We start from the raw sequence: 24,809 nt of genomic DNA, 5'->3' as shown, positions 1-24,809 counted from the left end.
GATAGACAGACAGGCAGGCAGACAAATGAATAACTAAAGGTACTGAGACAGTGCATCCAAAGTCTTTTTGCACCATAACCCCCACCGCCATCTGCTGATGAGTTTGTTATTGTGTTAGTTGGCAAATGCCTATTTGTTCTGTTTTTAGTTTAGCTGCTCTCTAGCTAATACATTTAACTGCATATATATATATTATATATATATATATATATATATATATATATATATATAGTAGTAATATTTATAACTGTAGTTAAAAGGTTAACTTCTTTATTTTTATATAATGCATTGAAACTATAAATCTAAATCTACTTAGTTATCCAATAAATGTATTCCTAGATCGACAAATTGTTAACTCAGACATAGAGATACAGTTAAGTATGTATTATATTATATAAGTGCAACTGATAGGCTCCATCTGCCTAAATGATAATTGAATAAAAAATAATCCCTTCACACTGTGAAAGGGTCAGAGGGGGCAATCTTTTGTTCCATCAGTGAATTCTCATTTAAAAAGCGTAGGGTTTGTTTTATCACAGCATCTGGGCAAGAGATTATTTTGAATTGGCATGAATATTTAGCAACTGCACTCTATACCCATCTTCAGTCAATTAGAGTAAATGTCTTAAAGAAGATGTCACGCTAATGGGAAGGCTGAAACAGTTGGTGCGTGAAAGAGACAGCTTTGAACGCATTAATGCTTGGTGGTGACTGAGCAAACTCTTCAATTTCTGAACAATTAGGGATGCTTGAGGAAGATTTCCTGATGTGACTGAATATATTAGAAAATCGTAAGGGCTGCTGGAAGCTTTGCAATGATTCATTTTGTAAACTCAACACACCTTTCCTTTCTAATCAATAGAAATGATGGGTCAAAATAAATTTTGTCGCCTTATAATATGGGATTTATCCTGTGTGGTGAGCTGAAAGAGGAATACAGGGAGTGCAGAATTATTAGGCAAATGAGTATTTTGACCACATCATCCTCTTTATGCATGTTGTCTTACTCCAAGCTGTATAGGCTCGAAAGCCTACTACCAATTAAGCATATTAGGTGATGTGCATCTCTGTAATGAAAAGGGGTGGGGTCTAATGACATCAACACCCTATATCAGGTGTGCATAATTATTAGGCAACTTCCTTTCCTTTGGCAAAATGGGTCAAAAGAAGGACTTGACAGGCTCAGAAAAGTCAAAAATAGTGAGATATCTTGCAGAGGGATGCAGCACTCTTAAAATTGCAAAGCTTCTGAAGCGTGATCATCGAACAATCAAGCGTTTCATTCAAAATAGTCAACAGGGTCGCAAGAAGCGTGTGGAAAAACCAAGGCGCAAAATAACTGCCCATGAACTGAGAAAAGTCAAGCGTGCAGCTGCCAAGATGCCACTTGCCACCAGTTTGGCCATATTTCAGAGCTGCAACATCACTGGAGTGCCCAAAAGCACAAGGTGTACAACTTGCCTAATAATTCTACACTCCCTGTAGAGGTGAAATAATACAGTTCCACAAACTCAAAAACATGTCTTCTATCAATATGTATTAGTACACTGAGACTATATGTGAGGGGCTGCATGTTACCCTTACTGAGAAAAGAATCAATAGAGAATTCTGTTGATGGCTCAAGTAATAACTATCTACATGGCCTAGCTTTTATAGATAGATAGATAGATAGAAATCAGACGTCACTTATTAAGGTCTTGGGGACACTGTGGCTTTGATTTAGATTTTCGCATACGTTTTTCAAATAATATAATATTTTTTTATAAACTTTTGAAATTATTTAATGTTTTAACAAATATATAGATTTTTTTATATGTAATATATATTTGTTGATATTTTTATATTTTTAAAGAAATATTTTTTAAAGTTTATAATATTAAAACAAGACTTATGTCGTTGTTTTTTTAGGCAGGTGTAAGGGTAAGGCTAAAAGCAGTGCACAATTCCCCGAGTTTTACTTATATGCAGTTTGGTCCAGCTCCATTGCATGTTTTGAAATAGTATTTTCCTCTTTCTTGCTACCTGTGGTCTGAAACCAACTACTTCTTTTCTCTCAATTGTAATGTAACGGATCCCCTATACTCCGACTGAGTATATCTGTTGTAATTCTCCCAACTCCCAAGTGAATCAGTGATTAGAGCTCTTGGTTACCCAAACATCAGCCGAGACTTGATGAAGGGTAAAACAGGAATGACTGCCGTTTATTATTGTCACACATGGGCACAGGCACAGACCCCTACCTGGGGTCTCCAACACAATTCCGACAGGGGTTTCAATCCCCAAAACCTGATGGGAGATGGAGGAATGACAAAGCAGCTGGTTTAAACTGGGCTGGCAGTGTCCCTTGGACAACACCCTGCTAGGACAGGAAAAGGAAGGGGGAGGGGAGGGGAAGAGGCACAGACAAGCAATACACTTTCCACCTAACAGTCTATAGAGCTGCTGCCCCCCCCCCCCCTTTTGCTGACCCACTGCTGCATATACAGACATATCACTGCTGTATGTAGAATACAGGCACATAACAGAGCAACATCTAGACACATGTAAAACAGCCTCAAAAATGGCGCGGCAAGCTTGTGGCCCTCGCCAAACAAATCAGGCCATCCATCACATATCTCCCCCCATAAAAAAAAGACAGACCTGTGGCCAGACCCACGACGGGCCTGCAATAAGTGGATTGGACCCCCTCCCAGAGTCCACAGTCCAACTCCTTGGGGTCCAATGTGACTAGCCAAGTGGGTGGGCACACGTGGGTATGGCACTCAGTGACGGCGTTTGTCACAGGTAATGAGAGTCATAATCAAAGAAATGAGAATTCAAACATTCTGTAAGGCTTAGTGTGCTTTACATTAGACTCTGTACTAAAAACTAAGTCCCACAGAAATGATTAAATTTTGAAAAAAGGCAAAATGAAGTAACTCAGTTCTATATTCCATGAATTAAAATACTGTGTTCTAAGTAGAAAAGATGTAGAAAATTGTAATGATTTGATGTAACATTAGATGCTGATGTCCAAAATATTTTTATACATTTTTACTACCCTAAGAAATCAGCCATTTTTTTTTTTTTTCAGCGGCATTTACCGGTAAATGTAAAGTAAATGGTCTTAACCTCACTTTTATGGCATAAAATTAGTAGATTATATAAAACTAATATATCATTCTATCTTTCTGGTAAAGTCATAGCGACTCCCAAGAGGTTTACGTGGTCAAAATATCACACAATAAAAAAAAAATTTTAATAAAAAAAAAAATGGTGAAAAGAAGACATGTAAAATCAGTACTTTCAAATATGAAATTTTGTGCTAACCAGCAAAATAATGCATTGATTATAAGTTCTAAATTATAAAACAAATAAAACAATGTTCAATTTCTTAAAGTATTAAGACATACAAGCTAACACTTGCCATGGTCGCTTTCTTTAGTCTGTCTAAGCACGATGGGAGTTGAAGTCTATAATGTGACACTGTAGAGACATTCACAGGCTTATTTATGTATTAATGTGAGAACTGCTGGGTATTCAAAGTGAATTTTAAATGTAAGACTAAAATAAGCGATCGGAACACAGAACTGAATAATTATGCTAAATAGTTTGGGCTTACATTTTTAAAATCACTTTGAATTCTTGACAATGCTTACTTTTGTGAATACCCTTGCATCTGTATTAATACAATACGTTGCTCGCAGTCTTGCACTGAAATATGTTACAAAATGTGCCATCATATAGTCTCTTGTAAAGGAAACTGAAAACTAACCTATATATTTCCTTTTTGCCAAACACAGATTTCCAAGCATTCCAGAATTTGTGTGAAAATTAAGATGAAAAATCCAGAGTTAGAAGCATGTGCGGTAAGCTTATTTTTGTTAAGGCTTGGCCCAGGTGGTCGCATGTTATAGTAGTACGAAAATGATCACAATGGGGCATTCTCTAAGGCTCTAAGGCTCTAAGACGCAATCACGCTACTTACTTCTGAAATTACAGTACAATACAGGGGTAATCAAGTACAAGACATCCAGGACTACAACACATATTTGCCATAAAACAGTAAAGCTCACCTTCAGTGATTTAAAATGGTCATGGTACCTAAAGTCTGCAGCATTTTGCTTTGAAACAGTCCACATGCAGAAATAAACCCCTTAGCTGACAGAGTTGTCACTCCCACTCAGGCAGTTTCATAGGGATAACATCAGCCATCCCAGAACTAGAGTTTGGGTTGGCTAATGTCAATGATGTGCAACTTTAATTGCACAGAATTTCAGTTATTGGCTAAGAGCGGTCAGTTGACACTCTCAGGCAATGAATGGCGACTACCACAGCTTCTGGCTTCTGCAGCTCTTCAGAAGCCGGAAGCGTGTCAGTGGACCACAAAGGAGTATAGGACCTAGGAAAGGGGCAAATCGTTGCTAAATGTTTTTCCATTACTGGGGTACCAGGCTAGGGTACTCCTGGTGTTATAACCAGTACCGCCCACTGTGGTGGTTATGATGCTTGGAGTAACCATTTATGGCAAATAGTCCACTAAAAATGAAAGAGGTATAACAAAGCATAATCCTGCAACTTTGCCCATGTTTCTTCTTGTCCCAATGGTTCTGTCAATTCTACATTACTCACGTAAACATAAAGGTTAAATGTTCAATGTATGGAGTTGCCTGTAGTTTTTGCACAAATCATGAATGTAAAACCCATCCTGATTCTTATAAGAATACCCCAGGAGAGGTATAGTTAAGATTTGTTGACAATATGAGAATAGGAAAAGGAGAAAATAGAATGTGTGATATATGCAGCCTGTGATATAGGAAAAGTAGAAATATATGTATAATGCAAGAAGAACCATATAAAGGTCCACACATGACTCTAGAATTTAAAGGGACACTATAGGCACCCATGTCACTTCATTTCAGCAAAGTGGTCTTGGTACCATGTCCCTGTAGTTCTAATTCTGCAGCTGCAAACATTGCTGTGCAGGGTTTAAATGCCTCTAGTGACAGCTTCTCTATCAAAATAAAGCTCTACTATTTGTATCAGATGGGCTCATAGAGGCCATTTGATTGTCATGGCGTTTTGCTGCATATGCACTTTAGCCTTCCAGTGTTTCCATAGGGGAAAGCGTTGGATTGATCAAGATCATCGATCTTGATGATCTCCCTGCCCCTCCCCCACACTGTAACCCCTTTTCACCCTCCCCCCACACTGTAACCACTTTTTTCCTGCCCCCCACACTGTAACCCTTTCTCTCCCTCCCCCCCTTTCCACACTGAAACACGTTCTCTCCCTGCCCCCCTCCACACTCTGTAACCCCTTCTCACCCTGCCCTTTCCCCATACTGTAACACATTCTCTCCCTGCCCCCTCCCTACACTGTAACCCCTTCTCTCACTGCCCCCTCCCCACACTGTAATCCCTTCTCACCCTGCCCTCCTCCCCACACTGTAACCCCTTCTCACCCTGCCACCCCACTGTATCCGTTCTCACCCTGCCCTCCCACACTGTATCCATTTCTCACCCTGTCCCCCCTACTGTAACCCTTTCTCACCCTGCCCCCCATTGTAGCGCTTTATCCCCCCCATACTCCCCACACTGTAACCCTTTCCCCCCCTGCCCGCCGCCCACTGTATCCCTTTCTCACCCTGCCCACACACTGCCCCCCATGCTGTCACCAGCACATACACACTCCGTCCCACACTGTCACCCTCACCTCCTGTCTCTGTATGTATGTGTATCTGTGTGTCCTTTTGTGTCAGTGTGTGTGTCCATGTGTGTGTGTGTGTATTGTGTGTCACTGTGTATCTGTGTACATGAGTGTCTGAGTGTTGGAAACTAGGTGTCATTGTGTTTATGTCTGTGTATATCCGTGTGTCAGTGTGCGGATTTGTGTGTCTGTGTATTTGCATGTGCGTCAGTGAGTGTCTCTGTATGTGTGTGGAAGTGTATACACTGCACACAAATTCACACCTGCATTCAAACACCAACATTTACACACATACTCCATACAAAAACATGTTTCCATTCAAATACACATACATAAGTTTTATGCCTCTAAAACAGATTACCATGATGTGCCAAGTTTCTGCCTCTAAAACTGCCATGATACCCACAATTATGCCTCTAAAACTGCCATGGTATGCCAAGTTTCTGCCTCTAAAACTGCCATGATATACCAAAATTATGCATCTAAAACTGCCATGATATGCCAAAATTATTGCTCTGAAACTGCCATGATTTCCCAGAATTATGCCTCTAGAACTGACATGATATGACAATTATATGCATCTAAAACTGATTGCCCTGGTGTTGCAATTGTATGCTTCTAAAGCTGATTGCGATCATGTGCCATTTGTATGCATCGAAAGCTGATTGCCATAGTGTGCCAATTGTATGCCTCTAAAGCTGCCATGTGCCAACTTTATGCATCTAAGACTGTTTGCCATGGTGTGCCAATTTTATGCAGCTAAGACTGTTTAACATGGTGTGCCAATTGTATGCCTCTAAAGCTGATTGCCATGATTTGCCACGTTTATGCATCTAAAAGTGATTACCATGATGTGCCAAGTTTTTGCATCTAAAGCTGATTGCCATGATGTGCCAATTGTATGCATCTAAAGCTGGTTGCCATGGTGTGCCAATTTTAGGCTTCTAAAACTGATTGCCATGGTGTGCCAATTTTATGCACCTAAAGTTGCCATGATGTGCCAATTTTATGCCTCTAAAACTGATTGCCATGCTCTGCCAATTGTATGCATCTAAAGCTGATTGCCACCGTGTGCCAATTGTAAGTTATTAAAGATGATTGCCATGGTGTGCAAATTGTATGCCTCTAAAACAGATTCTAATGGTGTGCCAATTGTATGCCTTTAAAGCAGATTGCCATGGTGTTCATTTTTAAAATATGCATTAAAAGCAAGTGGGTCTCAAAAAAGTTTTCAAAAGTGGGTCTTGGTCCATAAAAGTTTGGGAAGCACTGGTCTAGAGGATGCTAAAGCGTTAGGAATGCATATTTGTATTCCTAATGCTGCAGTGTTCCTTTAAATGTTGTGTCCTGGAGACTTAGTAGTGATAGAGATCAAATCAAGGGTTTGATTATTTGACTATCTGCTACTGTCCAAATTGGTTATTTAATTGTGTGCACGCTTTCTAAAAGTAATTCACACCGGACACAAGTTGCAGGTTGCTAAAAGACTTGAGGAATGTGTTTATTCCGAGGGGTGGAAGCCCCTTAAAAGCCAGAAATACGTCATATGCATAGTCATAGATAACACAAAGTATACATTCAACAATTGGTTAACCCCTTAAGGACAGACGACGGATATATTCCGTCATGATTCCCTTTTATTCCAGAAGTTGTGTCATTAAGGGGTTAACAGTCTAAGGGGTCTTTCCTGATACCATCCCACTGGGCGTGATCCCTGCATAGTCACATGACATAACTTTGTATCCCAGCACCATTTTATTACACGTGGCAAGTTCTTGAGAGAGAGCCGTTACTGAACAAAGGAGGCGGGGGAAGGGTTAGAAAGGGAAGCAGTTCCTCTGACAGCCAATTTAACACAGTGAATCTCCATTTTGTTACACGAGGGCTTTGCTCGATGGGAAGGGAGGGGAAAGTGAGCAGTCACTGAATAAAGGAGTGCATTATCAGGCAGCAGACATGTTTTTTAGGTGTTCTACTTTTAATTTCAAAAGCTAACTAGCGTCCTTGCTATGTGTTCCTTAAAGGACCACTCTAGTGCCAGGAAAGCATACTCGTTTTCCTGGCACTAGAGTGCCCTGAGGGTGCCCCCACCCTCAGGGACCCCCTCCCGCCCGGCTCTGGAAAGGGACCCCCTCCCGCCCGGCTCTGGAAAGGGGAAAGGGGTAAAAACTTACCTTTTTCCAGCGCTGGGCGGAGAGATCTCCTCCTGCTCTCCTCCTCCGATCCTCCTCTTCTCCTCCCCGTCGGCTGAATGCGCACGCGCGGCAAGAGCTGCGCGCGCATTCAGCCGGTCACATAGGAAAGCATTCACAATGCTTTCCTATGGACGCTGGCGTGCTCTCACTGTGAAAATCACAGTGAGAAGCACGCAAGTGCCTCTAGCGGCTGTCAATGAGACAGCCACTAGAGGACATAGGGGGAAGGCTTAACCCATTCATAAACATAGCAGTTTCTCTGAAACTGCTATGTTTCTGAAAAAATGGGTTAACCCTAGAAGGACCTGGCACCCAGACCACTTCATTAAGCTGAAGTGGTCTGGGTGCCTAGAGTGGTCCTTTAAGAAAATGAGATTGCATGCCCTGTTGTCTTAAAAGCTGGTGTCTGCATTAACATTTCTTTAGCAGTCATCAAGACTAAATGCATAGCCTATTGTGTATCTGTTACCTTAAATTGCAGTGGCACATTAGAAAATTGGTTACTGTTGTGCTTATGTTCAAAGAGAAACTAGTAAATTAGCTACTGAAAAATTGGTGAAAGAGAGGTTTTGCCTTTTTGAATCATACCTGTTCCACAGTTATCACATGTAATGGTGCAGGTTTAAAAAGAAAAAGACCATATAAAAAGTTATAAAGCTAAGAGGAATTATCTTGAAAATGAGTGAGTCATACTTGTCTAAAAGGTATCTTATGTCTATGAGATAATAGTAAAAGGTCTCCTTAAACATATTAATGAAATAAATCAGTGCTCAGTGTGTTAAAACAGATTGTTTTTCTACTAGACTAGAATAAAAAGGTACCATTAAGTCCATTATTTATAAAATGACAATATTGTTTGTAAACCATAGTGTAAATTATAATCATGTGTTCTAGCATAGCCCAAATAACCAGAGAAAAGAAAAAAGAAATAAATCAGAAAAAAGGCAGTGTTTACATTGCCCTTAGGGACTCTTTAGATGGCCACTCCTTAGATGGCCACTGGAGGGGCTTCCTGGCTCAGGGCTGCACAGTAAGCAGCCCTGCCGTTCAGTTTCCCCACGCTCTGCATGATGACGCTGAATTTTCCTCATGGAGATGCAGTGATTCAATGCATCTCTATGAGGAGGTCCTGATTGGCCGAAAATGCATTTGGCCCGCCCCCGTGCCGATATTAGCCAATCCAATGCTTTCCCTATGGGCACAAAATCGGCCATTTTGATGAATGGAAACCGCGCAGCGCTGGAAATAAGGTAAGCTTTAAACTTTTATAGGAGGGCTAAGGTGGGGTGAGGCACCTAAATGGTGGGTTTAGCACTATAGGGTCAGGAATACATTTTTGTGTTTCTGACTCTATAGCGATCCTTTAATAATATCCCTACTAAAACAATATATAGTCACTATAGCCTAAATTGTAAGCATGCTAGACATTTTTTTACTGGATGGTGAATAGTTGGAAGTATTTTGCTTTGGAGGAAGAGAGGTTTTGCGTTTTTGAATCATACTTGTTGCACAGTAATCATATATGACTATCTGGTGCAGGGCGGGTGCAAGGATTTTTTTTGTAAACATGCGAAGATGATTTTGGCTCCCACCCCCACCCCAAAAGCATCTTCACCTGTGTGCTTCTTAACCCGCCTTTTATTTCTTATCCCCTTTTTTTTAAATGTCTTACCCCCTTTAGTGTATCTTAACCCCTATTTTCCCTATTGTGTTTCTTACACTTCCCTTCTGTATCTCTTACAAACCCCCTTGTGCATGTCTTACTCCCCCGAGTCCCTTTGTGTCTTCTTCTGTCCCAGCCCCTTTGTGTCTTTTACTCTTACCAGCTCCTTTGTGTGTTTCTCCACTCACCACCAGCCCGTCTATCTCCCCCAGCCCCTCTGTGTCTCTTTTTCCTCTTCTCCAGTACCCCTGTGTCTCTTTCAGCCCATCTGTGAACTTTCTCACCAGCATGCCCATCTGTGTGTCTTTCTCTCCCCTCAGGTCCCTCTATGTGTCTTTCTACCAACTTAGCCCCCCCCCCCGTGTGCCATTTCCCCCTCCATGTCCCTTAGTGTTCCTCTCCCCTTCATGTCCCTTAGTGTTCCTTTACCCTCCCTCTCCTGTCCCTTAGTGTTCCTCTCCCCTCCCTCCCCTGTCCCTTAGTGTTCCTCTCCCCTTACTCCCCTGTCCCTTAGTGTTTCCCTTCCCCCTGTCTCTTAGTGCCCCCCCTTCTGCTTAATGTTGCCCCCACTTAGTGTTCCTCTCCCTTCTGTTTTAGTGGTCTCCCCTCTACCCCAGTGTTCCTTTTCCATTCCCTCCCCTGTGCTTTAGTGCACCCCTTTAATTTTCCTCTCCCCTCCCTCTTTAATAGTGTTCTTTCCCACCCTTCCCCTGTCCCATAGTGTTCTTTCCTCCCTGACGGGGTGCACAGGCTCTGTAGAGAGAGGTGCATATTGGCGCCAGGCTCCACCCCTCAAGATAATCCCCACCCCTTCTGTTTATACTCCACCTCTCCATAACTGATGTCACAGGCGGCAGAAGTGCTCAAAGCTCCTGAAAGGCTGGCTGGTCTGGAAGGTGAAGCTGAGCAGGCAAAGGGGAGGGGGGCTACATAAGAGCTAAAAAAAAAAAGGGGCCCAGGAGGGATGGGGGATATTGCTGCTGCAGAGGGATTTATATAGACTGGGGTACTGGGCACTCAGATTGTAGATGAAATGTAATCTAGAAACATGTAGTTATTCACTTCAGGGTAAAGAATGCACAAGCAACTTATACCCTAAATGGTACTGAAATAGGGATAACAACACACTGGTAGGATTTGGGAATTGTTATAGACAACAAACTAGGCAAAAATGTTTAGCTGTAATTTTCCTCTTACTCATTTAGTGTACCCACACACAAATAGTTTCTAAATTGTGTCCTGAGTTTAGAAATACCCAATGTTAACATGTTCTTAGCTTTTAGTTTGCAAGTTATAGGGCTATAATATTTTTAAAATGTATCAATAGTCATTTTATAACACTGTTATCTATCATAAATCTCTAAATCACACCTCATATGTACTCTTTTAAAGTAGACAACCCAGGGTATTCAATATGGGGTGTGACCAGTCTATTTTAGTAGCCACTTAATCACAAACACTGGCCAAAGTTAGCATTTATATTTGTTTGTGTGTTAAAAATGCAGTTATACACCATAAAACCTGTACATGGGGGGTACTGTTTTATTCGGGAGACTTTGCTGAACACAAATATTAGTGTTTCAAAACAGTAAAATGTATCACAATAATGATATCATCAGTGAAAGTGCTGTTTGTGTGTGAAAAATGCAAAAAACGTAACTTTCACTGACAATATCATCGATGTGATATGTTTTACTGTTTTGAAACACTAATATTTGTATTCAGTGAAGTCTCCTGAGTAAAACAGTACCCCCCATGTACAGGTTTTAGGGTGCCTTGGAAAGTTACAGGATTAAATATAGTGCTAGCAAATTAAATTCTCTGGACTTTCGGTCAGGGTTGTCAGGCAGGTCCCCCAAATGGCAATCAATAAAATTACTTAATTATGTAAAAATATAACATAAATATGCACGTAGAATTTAAATATATATATATTTGAAGCCTATGTGTATATTTATGAAATTATTTATGTAATTATGTATATCGACAAATGAGGGGTCGAGGCACTCAGTAAAATAAATCAAATGTAAAAAAAAAAAAAAGTATTAACTGACCCCCAGGACCTCAGACGTACCTAGTACGTCCGAGGTAATCCTAATTACTAACTGGATCGCCGCCGTTCCCCCGCCAGCGATCGGTCTTCTTCTCCGTCTGGGGGTACTGTCTGACAGCCTAGCGAGTCCCCCCTCTGCAAATTAGGCCCCCGCGAGCCATGTGATCGCTCTGAAAGACTACTAAAAAAGATTGGACATACCCCATATTGAATACACTGGGTTGTCTACTTTAATTTAAAAAAAAAAAAATATGTACATGTGAGGTCAGAGATTTATGACAGATAACAGTGTTACAATGTCACTATTGATACATTTTAAAAATATATATTTTGAAACAGCAATGTCCTACTTGTACTTATAGCCCTATAACTTTACAAAAACAGCTAAGAATATGTTAACATTGGGTATTTCTAAGCTCAGTTTTTTGCCGGTTTAGATGTGTAACATATTTTGGGGGTCATATTTTGGGGGTCATATTTTTTATTTATTTTTTTATAGTAAATTATATGATATGATGAAAATAATGGTATCGTTAGAAATACAATTTAATGGCGAGAAAAACAGTAATAATATGTGTGGGTACAGTAAAGGAGTAAGAGGAAAATTACAGCTAAACACAAACACCGCAGAAATTTAAAAACAGCCCTGGTCCCAAACGGTAAGAAAATTGAAAAGCGGTCTGGTCACTAAGGGGTTAAAGATGCAAGGTGAATTGTTAGTGAACAACTGACATAAGAGTTTTGCCTTGATATTGCAGGTGAGCTTACACTTTTTAATGGCCATTGGAGTGATACTAAAAAACCTCCAGTTATTTAAATGTGCATTTTGGGATAGTGTGCAAGTACCCTTTACTTTGGTTTTTATTGTATGTAATGTGGCCAGTGTGTACTAAAGTCATTGCTGCTGCCCAGGAGTAGTGGGAGTCTGAGTGCAGGGCTTAATTTTGTATGTTTGTATTTCATTTTTTATTACACAGGCATGGTACTGTTTTGCCACCTACCCCATAAGTTCCCTATTAAAGGTTAATAAGTATGTAGGGGTTTAGGAAAATAAGATTTTACCTTTCAGTTTAAAGAAGCAAGGTGTATCATTACTGTTGGACTCACCTAAGAGGTTTTGCCTTGTCGTGGCAGGTGAGCTTACACTCTAATGGCCATTGGAGTGCTACTAAAAAACTCCAGTTATTTAAATGTGCATAGGGATTTGGGATACCGCGCAAGTAGCATTTACTTTTTTTTTTTTTTGCATGTATTGGGGCTGATGTATACTTTAGTCATTTCTGCTGCCCAGAAGTAGTGAGGCTTTTGAGCACAGAGGACTTAACGAGACACAATAGTCACCAGAACAACTACAGCACATGCACCATCCAAGCGCTAAACAGCAGAGCTCTCAGTAGCTTATAAAAGTGTGAGCTAGTTATCTACATACCTAACTGTCTGTAATACCATTAAGACATACTACACTAGTTTTTGTTGTATTTCTGTTTCATTTTGAAGTTGTCCTGGTACTGAAATACAAAAATACTTTACTCCAAAGAGAGTACGTATATACATCTATTCATTACACATCATTGGGTCACTGATAAGATTCAATTCACCCGTGTGATTTTTTTGGTTTTGTTTGGCGCTGTTGATCACTTGTTTTTTTTTTTTTCAAGTGTTGGAAGGTATAATCCCAGTGTTCCAGTGGGTAAATTGATCTCCTCTGCCTGAAAGATACATATTTTGTCCTCTGTGATGAAGTTGGAACTTTTTATGGCTTTTATTATTTAATTCTCTACTAATTTCAGTAATTTGACTATATATACCTGTAGTTTCCATTTCATCTATTTTATAGTAGAAACAGAGGACAGGCAAAGCAGACAAAGGGGAGGGCTATCCTACATGTTTAAAGATTGGTACACCATATATTTAAGCAACATCTACTGATGGTCCTCTTTTGCCTGCATTCTATTATAGCATTATCCTTATTGCTATGGCAGATTATAGAATTTTTTTGTAGGGCTTTTATATACCTGCTGAGACATATTTTTTTTCTAAAATAAACACATGCAGTTTTTCCGGCCTTTTCTCAACACTATATATTCCAATCCCAATACTAATTTTGTAAACAGGTCTGGAAATATTTGGATACTGACACAAGTTTTGTTTTTATGTTTTCCAAAATAAATTCAAGTTACAGTTAAATAATGAATATGGGCTTTAAAAGTGCTGTCTCTTAGCTTGAATTTGAGGGTATTCACATCCAAAGTGGACAAAGGGTTTAGGAATTGTAGCCCCCTCTTTTTCAAGGGACCAAATGTAATTGGACAATTGACTCAAAAGCTGTTTCCCTGATTACAAATCCCCCAATACTTTGCCAGCATTATGGATGTAAGAGCATTTCGAAAGATGTAGTCCAAAACATCTACCTATGCTCTAATCTTTGAAGGTGAAGCTGTGTCTTTAAAAAAAATCCGTTTTTAGCATAAAACCACATGTAAAGCTATTCCTACTTTGCCCGATATCTGGTTATCAGGTCACCATGCCACCTGGTGTTTGTTGAGCTGACTTGTAAAATAGTAGAGATGAACTTCTATAAGTGTATTAATTGGCGAACCATTTCTTCATGTTCTTTAAATGTGACTCTTTTTTCATACTAAATAAAAGTACTGTTATTTAAAAGTTACTGGCATGTTTTGTTTCTCTGTAGAAAAGTTCTAATCACCAACTTATGAGCTGTCAGAAGGAATAAAGAAAGAAAAGCAGGAAAGTTTTCTTGAATGAGTAACGCAAACAACTCTTTATCAGATGTTGCACCCACACAGTAAACTAGGCTGATGTACAGAGAACATTCACCTCACCCGCTTTGTCCTACTATATGGCCTTTAATTTTTCTTGCCCAATTGCTGTTGCTTGGCAACAGAATCTCCAGTGTGTCACGCATTGCCTTCTTGTTTGAATAGAAGATATTATAAAAAAAAAAATTGAGACTATATGAAATCTGAAATAAATTATTGTTTAGTCTTTTGTTCAGTATTTCTGTTTTTGCGTATATTTTATTGCTGTTAAACATTATTTGTACGATTCAATGTATTTCTCTTTTTTTATAGATTGTCTCTTTTCATGTAGTGCTTTCTGTATCACTTATCTTATAGCTGGTGCTCTTTATAACTCAACTACATATTGTTAGGAAAGCATCCTTTGGCTGCCATAGCAACCTATAGAGAAGGAGGAAGTACTGCAAACATATGAATGCAGAAAAAAAATTACAGGGCAAATCTACCGTATATACTCGAGTATAAGCCGACCCGAATATAAGCCGAGGCCCCTAATTTTTCCCCAAAAAACTGGGAAAACTTATTGACTCGAGTATAAGACTAGGGTGGGAAATGCAGCAGCTACTGGTAAATTTCTAAATAAAATTAGATCCTAAAAAAAATATATTAATTGAATATTTATTTACAGTGTGTGTATAATGAATGCAGTGTGTGCGTATGAGTGCAGCGTGTGTGTGTATGAGTGCAGCGTGTGTGTGTATGAGTGCAGCGTGTGTGTATGAGTGCAGTGTGTGTATGAGTGCAGCGTGTGTGTGTATGAGTGCAGCGTGTGTGTGAATGCAGTGTGTGTGTGTATGAATGCAGTGTGTGTGTGTATGAATGCAGTGTGTGTGAGTGCAGTGTGTGTGTATGAGTGCAGAGTGTGTATGAATGCAGTGTGTGCAGGGCCGGTGCAAGGATATTTGCCCCCCCCCATATGTCCTGACCTCCCCTCCTCCTCCCTCAGTGGTCCTTACCTCCCCACCCCCGTGTTCCTTCACCCCCCTCCCCCAGTGGTCCTGACTCACCCCTCCCCTAGTGGTCCTTACTTCCCCCTCCCCTCCCCTAGTGGTCCTTACTTCCCCCTCCCCTTCCCTAGTGGTCCTTATCCCCCCCTCCCTCCCCTAGTGGTCCTTATCCCCCCCCTCCCTCCCATAGTGGTCCTTATCCCCCTCCCTCCCATAGTGGTCCTTATCCCCCCCCTCCCTTCCTCCCATAGTGGTCCTTATCCCCCCCTCCCTCCCATAGTGTTCCTTTTCTCCCCCCCTCCCTCCCATAGTGTTCCTTATCCCACCCCCCTCCCTCCGATAGTGGTCCTTATCCCCCCCTCCCTTCCATAGTGGTATAGTGGTCCTTATCCCCCCCCTCCCTCCCATAGTGGTCCTTATCCCCCCCCTCCCTCCCATAGTGGTCCTTATCCCCCCCTTCCCTCCCATAGTGGTCCTTATCCCCCCCTCCCTCCCATAGTGGTCCTTATCCCCCCCCTCCCTCCCATAGTGGTCCTTATCCCCCCCCCTCCCTCCCATAGCGGTCCTTATACCCCCCTCCCTCCCATAGTGGTCCTTATCCCACCCCCTCCCTCCAATAGTGGTCCTTATCCCCCCCCTCCCTCCCATAGCGGTCCTTATACCCCCCCTCCCTCCCATAGTGGTCCTTATCCCACCCCCTCCCTCCCATAGTGGTCCTTATACCCCCCCCCCTCCCACAGTGGTCCTTATACCCCCTTTTTTTTTTTTTTTTTTTTTTATTATTTTTTTTTATTATTATTATTTCTTATTTTATTTTTTTTTCGTCCCCCCTCCCTGCTTGATACATGGCAGGGAGGGGGGCTCTCCTTCCCTGGTGGTCCAGTGGCAGTTCAGTGGGGGGGAGAGGGGGGCTGGCAGAGCTGTACTTACCTGTTCTGCAGCTCCTGTCAGCTCTCTCCTCCTCTGCGCCGTCCGTGCAGCTCCCTCTGTCAGCTCCCAGTGTAAGTCTCGCGAGAGCCGCGGCTCTCGCGAGACTTACACTGGGAGCTGACCGAGGTGCTGAACGGACGGCGCGGAGGAGGAGAGAGCTGACAGGAGCTGCAGAACAGGTAAGTACAGCTCTGCCAGCCCCCCTCTCCCCCGGTCTGTATTATGGCAATGCAAATTGCCATAATATAGACCTTGACTCGAGTATAAGCCGAGTTGGGGTTTTTCAGCCCAAAAAATGGGCTGAAAAACTCGGCTTATACTCGAGTATATACGGTATCTTTTTTTCCAAGTTGGTTCTAACAATTGTTTCCCAGCCAATTCCAACAAGCATTTGTACGCTGCAAGTGGTTGGCTTGAAACTATCTGGCTGAACAGTTCAGTTGTGCCATGGCATTCAGAGTAGCAACTGGCTGGAATATTAACTATGTGTTTTTATTACTTAGAGATAAAGATATTGAGTACAATAAAGTCATGTTTTAATACAAGTGTGTATATATGTATATATAATTATATATTTTGTAAGAATTATGTTCATATTCGTTAAAATTAAAAACTGATGTCAAAATAACAAAAATAATTATGATGTGTTAAATAACTTAATACTATCAAAAAAATAAATACAATTAATATTTAATATAGTGGTCATCATAAATTTAGCATTTTCACATATCGCTCATTTACATACTTGATGGAAGGTACGTATAGAGGAAGTATGATGCAATTTCACAGCACTAAAGAATGGTATATGCTTTTCTGTAGGAGAAAAATATGTGCTACCAAGCAGTTTTTTGTCAAGTGTGGTATTCAAAGCCATGCTTTTCAGTGAAAGAAGAAGAAAATGTAATGTAAAAGGTAATATTTCACAGGATCAGTTTAAAAACTATATTCAACATAAATTTAAACGTTGCTGAAATCTAAAGAATTATAATGATAACTGTGGTGCACAAATGGGCCCAAATGAATATATACTACCGGGTACTTTATATTTATCAAATTTGACACAGAAGAGAAATAAATAAGCTCACATCAGTAATCTTGGTTGTCCAATTTGCCCCCTGAGTATAACTACATAGAGGGACATTAATCAAGGCAAAAATTGGGGCTAGGTTTTAAATGGTAAAGAACATTCCATTGGTTTTCGTTGTGAGTGTGTATTATTTAGCACTTTGCTCCAAAATAAAACCTGGTTTTAACTTGGATTGATTTCTCCACAATTTTATCAACTTATAAATAGTCAGAGCCGAATTAATCATACATTTTAATGATCATAAATAAGTTATTTAGATCTGTATTAGTTAAGAAAAAAATGATCTGTAAAGTTCACATGTTTCCTCTTCACACAAAATCTTGCTGTGTCTACACTGGATTATGTAGGGTCTATATGGTGGTTCAGATTTCCAGTAGTATTAGATGAGGGAATGCAGCTTGAACACATTGATCTGGAGTCTCTACTCTTTCCAGATAAATATAAGTTCCTTGTGCATGAAGGAAGGAGTGGTGGCCCAGTGTTGTGTAACAGAGATGAAGAAATTGCAGAGAAGTGCAGTATTTCTAGTAAAATGGAAGCATAAGTAAGGAATGCACTTACAAATTTTGGGAGCTCTTGAAAGCTCCACTTGTATAAAATTCTGGATTTTTGTGGGTTCCCTTGGTCTCAGTCAGCAGTCCAGGAGTTTGTATAAAAACAAAACAAAAAAAAAACCATATGGTTAGACTAACATAGTGTATCATAGTATCTAGATAAAACAGAATAAAATAAAAATAAAAAATGCACTCATGTGGAACTTCTGTATTGGCTCCTAAAATACAGCACGGAGTGGTATAATCTCCACTCTGGGTGTCAGGATCCCGCAGGCGGCTGCGAGGGGAGGCTGCGTCTTCTTCCGGGTCCCCCGGCGGCAGCATGCATGACGCTGCACGCTGGGAGACCGCCCAATTTGTTACACGCCGGGGTCAGTCACCTGACCCGGCGTTAAAGGCACAGTGCCTCAATCACAGTGGGAGGTTTAGATATCGCCCACGTGTGATTGTTAATTCTGATTGGAAATTAGCCAATCAGAATTAACCTTCTGGTTTAAATACTTACCTCTCCTGTTCCTCCCTGCCCTGTTGTGGTCTTTGCTTTATAGTATTGATTCTGAACGTGTGCTTTCTGGTTACGTACTCTCTGGCTTGTTATACTGACTTTGTGACTTTCTCCTACCCTTTGACCTCGGCTTGTTTCTCGTTATTCTGTTTTCTGGTTCCCCTTACTCGGCTTGTCTCCTGACTATTCTGTGTGTGCTCAACCCGGCCACTCTAAGGACCGGTACTGCACACTTTCTGTGTGTGTGTCTGTGTGTGTGTTAGCGTGTTGGGTTCCCCGAATCGTGACACTGGGATGCTGGTGAGTGACAGTCCTCTCCGAATATAATAAAACAGAAATAAGAAATATTTGCACACTATAATTTTTGTTAGTTCAAATTAAGGAAAATCACTTACAAATGTGGAGTAAAGTGGGGTTTTGCTCAATCCAAACAGCTAAGGTGGTATGTTCCCCAATAAGTGACATCCAGTATTTGACTAATTAAAAGCAGAAGAGTCCTAAATAAATAGTTAATCTTTATTCTGACACACAACCTAAAAAGCAATAAAATATAGAGTAAAAAGTAACATTAACATATCACCAATGTGGCTTTTTCAAAAGTGTTACAACTATACTGTCGCATGGAGTACATGCTCGTATACCTCAAAATATTCACAATAAGATGCAAACCTAATAGGCACCTCTCCTAAATGACAAAAACAATATCTAAACAAAAACCAGGATGCACCCCACAATTATCAATTAACTGCAAAACTTTATTAGAACAATATATACAGTATCTCACAAAAGTGAGTATACCCCTCACATTTGGTCTCAGGTGTGAATGGGGAGCAGGTGTGTTAAATTTGGTGTTATCGCTCTCACACTCTCTCATAATGGTCACTGGAAGTTCAACATGGCACCTCTTGGCAAAGAACTTTCTGAGGATCTGAAAAAAAGAATTGTTGCTCTACATAAAGATGGCGTAGACCAAGCATGTCAAACTCAAAGGCTATCACGGGCCAAATAAACAAGGTTTAAGTTTACGCGGGCCGCAAAAAAACAAAAACTTCAGTTTTCATAGAAACGTAGGTTTATTTAAAAAATAGTAGTATAAAAAAAGTTGCCTAACTGACACTGGATGTCCTCACCCTTTTATGGCTTCAAAGTAAACATTTTAAGGAGATGTGCATTTGCATATAACCAATGTTTCAGTCCAACTACCTTGACATATTAAGAAAAGTTTGGTAATGGGACTGAAATGGTGAATGTATGCTGTGGCACAACTGTAAAAAAACAAATTACGTTATCTTGTTGATTTTCAAGTCCTATGAGTGTTTTCTGTAGTTTGGCATAGGAAAGAATTGCTAGGCTATTATGCATGTGTGGCAGAAAGCTGCGCGGCCAATCAGCATCTCCATGGGTAGCGTTCAGACCCAATCTAATACACTGCCCCACCCCCCCATTCTAATACACTGCCCCCAAATCTAATTTAATACACTGCCCCCTCCACCTAATCTTATACACTGACCCTTAACCTAATACGCTGCCCCTCGTCCCTCCACTCTGATTGAAAACACTGCCCCCCATCACCACTCTAATAAAAATCACCCTCTCCCAATTTAATACACTTACCCTCCCCCTAATTTAACACACTCTAATACACAGCCCCAATCCCTTCCCCAAGTTAATACACTGCCCCCCTCCCTCCTCTAAATTAATACACTACCCCCTGCCTCAAATTAATACACTGCTCCCCCTACCCAATTTAATACACTGGCACCCTCCCTCCCCCAATTTAATACAGTGCCTACTCCCTCCCTCAATTTAATACACTGGCCCCCTCCCTACCTCAAATTAATATATTGGCCTCTCTCTCCCTCAAATTAATACACTGGCCCCCACCCTTCCCAAATTAATATACTGCCCCTGACCTCAAATTAATGCACTGGCACACTCCCTCCCCCAATATAATACAGTGGCCCCATCCCTCCCTCAAATTAATACACTGGCCCCCTCCCTCTCACAAATTAATACACTGGCCTCCTCACTCAAATTAATACACTGGGCCCATCCCTCAAATTAATACACTGGCCCCCTCATTCCTTCAGATTAATACAGTGGCCCTCTCTCGCCCCCAAATTTATACACTGACCCTCTCCTTCATTGGCCCCGTACTTCCCTCAAATTTCTCTTAACTACACAGGAAGGTCCCCCAAGTCCCTCTTCTCTTACCTTAAGATGACCTGCCCGTCCTCCAGTTCCAGCTCTTTTATGCTCAAGCAGGCAAGACTCTCCTCTGGCACAGCGAGCAGGAGGGAAGGCGGAGTGGCTGGTCAGCTTTGCAGACAGACAGCCCTCTAGTGGCCATGCAAGGAAAGGCAAGAATCAGACAGGAAATATCTTTCCTGTCTGGCTGGTTGCAGCCACAGGACAAAGTGGCCCCAGGGCAGGCGGGCGGCAAATATGTTCATTGTGGGCCGCAAGTTTGACATGCTTGGCCTAGGCTATAAGAAAATTATATACGGAAAGAAACATACAAAAACATTTTATGAATGACAGAAAAGGTTTCTACTCCTGCGGTCAGTGCACAGGATGCAAATATAGCAAAAATAGGACCCTTAAAGGTATAAACAAGTTTAAAAGCAAGCACAATTATAATGAATTTGATATTAAAGATTTTATTACTTGTTTTACAAGAAATGTAATATACCTGCTAATTTGCCCATGTGGACTACAATATGTGGGCCGCACTATACGGCCACTCCATAAAAGAATAGGAGAGCGTATAAATAACATTTTGAGGGGAGTCACTCATCATAGTGTCTCAGCCCATTTTAAGGCAAAGCATAATATGGATCCGAAGGGATTAATCTTTTTAGGAATTCAGGTAGTGAAGAAATCATGTAGGGGTGGAGATTATATTTCTAAAATTGGAAATGATGTGGGTTCATAAATTGAAAACCCTAGAACCACGGGGTCTTAATACAGAATTTAACCTTTTTAACTTTTTATAAATTTTTATTTATTTTTTACAAAGATTTTTTATGGATTTTTTATGGAATTCTCAATACAATAATTTGATTGAGTTTCTACAGACTCATTCAAATATTATACAGAATATATAATTTTGTAAGTGTTGATGAAAAAATATGGTGACTCTTTTATTCCCCCCTTTTCATCTCTTCCTAATTTTAACATTTTACTTTCTGCATATTATTTTCCGGAATTTTTTACAATAGGAGAGCACTTTTTGCATGTTGCATGTTGCATATTTCATTTTAGTTTATAATATGTAATTTAGCACTTTAAATGTGATTCAGAAATATTATGTAATGGACTAATTTTATTCCTTTCTTCCTCTATTAAAGTAGGTACTGTTGAGAACAATATATATTTTTTAGCAAATCACACAAACAATTAAATGTTTTCATGTATTGTAATTTATATTATTTTATTCTATTTACCTGGATTAATATCCAAAGAGGTTTAATGATAAGCTGTACATGTAGATAAAACATTTTTTTAAACATTTAGTGAATATTCCCCTTGTTTCAGTTCGAGTTAAAAAAAAAGGTTTGGCATCTATAATGTATGTTAATATGCTGGTCAAGATAACCAATCATAGGACAGAACTTTCAGACTCTTTTGGGTAAGCACGACCTTGTGTAAATGATTTATATTGAGACTCTGATGGACTAGTGGGCGGATCTCATGAAGCCGAGCACGTCAGCGAAACGCGTCATCACGCTCTGACATCATTACGTCCAACGGCCGTAAGCCCCGCCTCCCGGAACAAGTGTGAGTGGAAGTAGCCCTTAGAGCTTCTGGAGCCTGAAAAGGACCGACGAAATTGTTTGGGACTATACCACATTTGCGAGGAAGAAGTACAGAAAGAGGACGTATAGCCAGACAACTGCTTTTAATGTTTGGAGTGTCAAATAAAGGATTTTTACTGCCATCACAGCCTTAAGCCTCTGTATACTGAGATGCCAAGTTCAGAGAAGACTTAATTGCTCTACTCTTGTGAGTGTTTTCGATCTATATTTTCAATATTTATGATTTATGCATATTGCCCTATGAGTTTTTGTTCAGTTTTTTTCTTTTTGAGCATTTCACTGAAGTTTTAACAGAAGCAATTTCAAAACTTTTCAAAGTGATCTTTTAAATAATTTTATCCTTACTTTGCACTTATGTGTTTTGTCACTAGTGCACTTTAACACTTTTGTATTGGCACAAATTATTTATGTTATTGCACATGTATGTGGTATTTATATCACTCAACAACTGATTTGTAGTGTGTTTAAGCACAGTGCACTCTATACAATTTTGGAAATTAATATTTATGTGAAAGTTATTCACTTGTCTTGTTTGATGGTCTTAAAGGCACAGCACACTTTATTTTTGTTTTTTGTTTTTTATAAGAAGATTGCTAAGCCCTAAAATAAAGCTGCAACACTGAACAGGTTGCATACAGAAGAGACCTCGCCATGGCCGACCAAAGAAGTTGAGTGCACGTGCTAAGCGTCATATCCAGAGTTTGTCTTTGGGAAATAGATGTATGAGCGGGTTGGGGCGTCAGCCTGTTAGTGCTCAGACCATACGCCGCACACTGCATCAAATTGGTCTAAAGATGATGCACAAGAAGTTTGCTGAAGACAAGCAGATTAAGGAAATGGATTACTGGAACCATGTCCTGTGGTCCGATGAGACCAAGATAAACGTATTTGGTTCATGCCTTCCTCCCCCTCTGTTCCTGTGCGTCCAGTTTTCTGGTTACAACTACATGTCTGTTAGTCCACCCATTGTAAAGCACTACGGAATCTGATGGCGCTATATAAATAATAAAATAATAATAACAAAGCTTGTGTGGCGGCAACCAGGTGAGGAGTACAAAGACAAGTGTGTCTTGCCTATAGTCAAGCATTTTGGTGGGAGGGTCATGGTCTGGGCCTGCATGAGTGCTGGCGGCACTGGGGAGCTAAAGTTCATTGAGGGAACCATGAATGCCAACGTGTACTGTGACATACTGAAGTAGAGCATGATTCCCTCCCTTCAGAGACTGGGCCGCAGGGCAGTATTCCAACATGATAATGAGCATGAACACACCTCCAAGACGACCATTGCCTTGCTAAAGAAGCTGAAGGTAAAGGTGATGGACTGGCCAAGCATGTCTCCAGGTCTAAAGCCTATTGAGCATCTGTGGGGCATTCTTAAATGGAAGGTGGGGGAGCACAAGATTTCTAACATCCACCAGCTCCGTGATGTCGTCATGGAGGAGTGGAAGAGGACTCCAGTGGCAACCTGTGAAGCTCTGGTGAACTCCATGCCCATGAGGGTTAAGGCAGTGCTGAAAAATAATGGATAAATAAAAGAAATAAAGCAGGCGGTCGAACATTAGGAGTGTTTAATTCCAACATGTCGGGCTGTCGCAAATCAAGCGCCTCACTGGCATGTTGTTTCGCCGCTGAATATATGCAAAGTGCGCCATGGCCGTGTAGGAACGCCTGAAATGGCCACACACCTTCCTGGCCTGCTTCAGGACGTCCTGTAAGCCTGTGTACATATGCACAAAGCGTTGTACGATCAGATTACACACATGTGCCATGCACGGCACATGTGTCAACTTGCCCAACTTCAATGCCGCCAACAAATTTGTTCCGTTGTCACAAACCACTTTGCCGATATCCAGTTGCTGCGGAGTCAGCCACTTTTCCACCTGTGTGTTCAGGGCGGACAGGAGTGCTTGTCCGGTGTGACTCTCTGCTTTCAAGCAAGTCAAACCCAAGACGGCGTGACACTGCCGTATCCGGGATGTGGAATAGTACCTGGGGAGCTGGGGGGGTGCCGTTGATGTGGAGCAAGACCCAGCAGCAGAAGAGGACTCAGCCGAGGAGGTTATGGAAGAGGATGGAGTAGGAGGAGTAGAGGAGGTGGAAGCAGGCCTGCCTGCAAGTCGTGGTGGTGTCACCAACTCCTTGGCAGAGCCACGCATTCCATGCTTGGCAGCCGTCAGCACGTTTACCCAATGCGCAGTGTAGGTGATATACCTGCCCTGACCATGCTTTGCAGACCAGGTATCAGTGGTCAGATGGACCCTTGCCCCAACACTGTGTGCCAGACATGCCATTACTTCCTTTTGCACAATCGAGTACAGGTTGGGGATTGCCTTTTGTGCAAAGAAATTTAGTTCGGGTACCTTCCACTGCGGTATCCCAATAGCCACAAGTTTTTTGAACGCCTCAGACTCCACCAGCTTGTATGGTAAAAGCTGGCGGGCTAATAGTTCAGACAAGCCAGCTGTCAGACACTGGGCAAGGGGGTGACTTTCTGACATTGGCATCTTACGCTCAAACATGTCCTTGACAGACACCTGACTGTGGGCAGAT

The 24,809-nt window shown here is 41.1% G+C and overlaps 1 long non-coding RNA gene across 1 annotated transcript in view; it reads left to right on the top strand.

Annotated features, from left to right (window-relative positions):
• Window positions 1–3,780: 3,780 nt before the first annotated feature.
• Window positions 3,781–24,809, top strand: part of LOC134585784 (uncharacterized) — a 171,780-nt gene continuing 150,751 nt past the window's right edge. The window contains exon 1 of the long non-coding RNA XR_010086545.1: window positions 3,781–3,848. This is a non-coding gene — a long non-coding RNA (uncharacterized LOC134585784). The remainder of the gene's footprint in view (window positions 3,849–24,809) is intronic.

Source organism: Pelobates fuscus, chromosome 2, assembly GCF_036172605.1.
Source record: "Pelobates fuscus isolate aPelFus1 chromosome 2, aPelFus1.pri, whole genome shotgun sequence".
Classification (NCBI taxonomy): domain Eukaryota; kingdom Metazoa; phylum Chordata; class Amphibia; order Anura; family Pelobatidae; genus Pelobates; species Pelobates fuscus.
The sequence above is the reverse complement of the archived record's forward strand: the minus strand, read 5'-3'. Positions and strand labels throughout refer to the sequence as shown.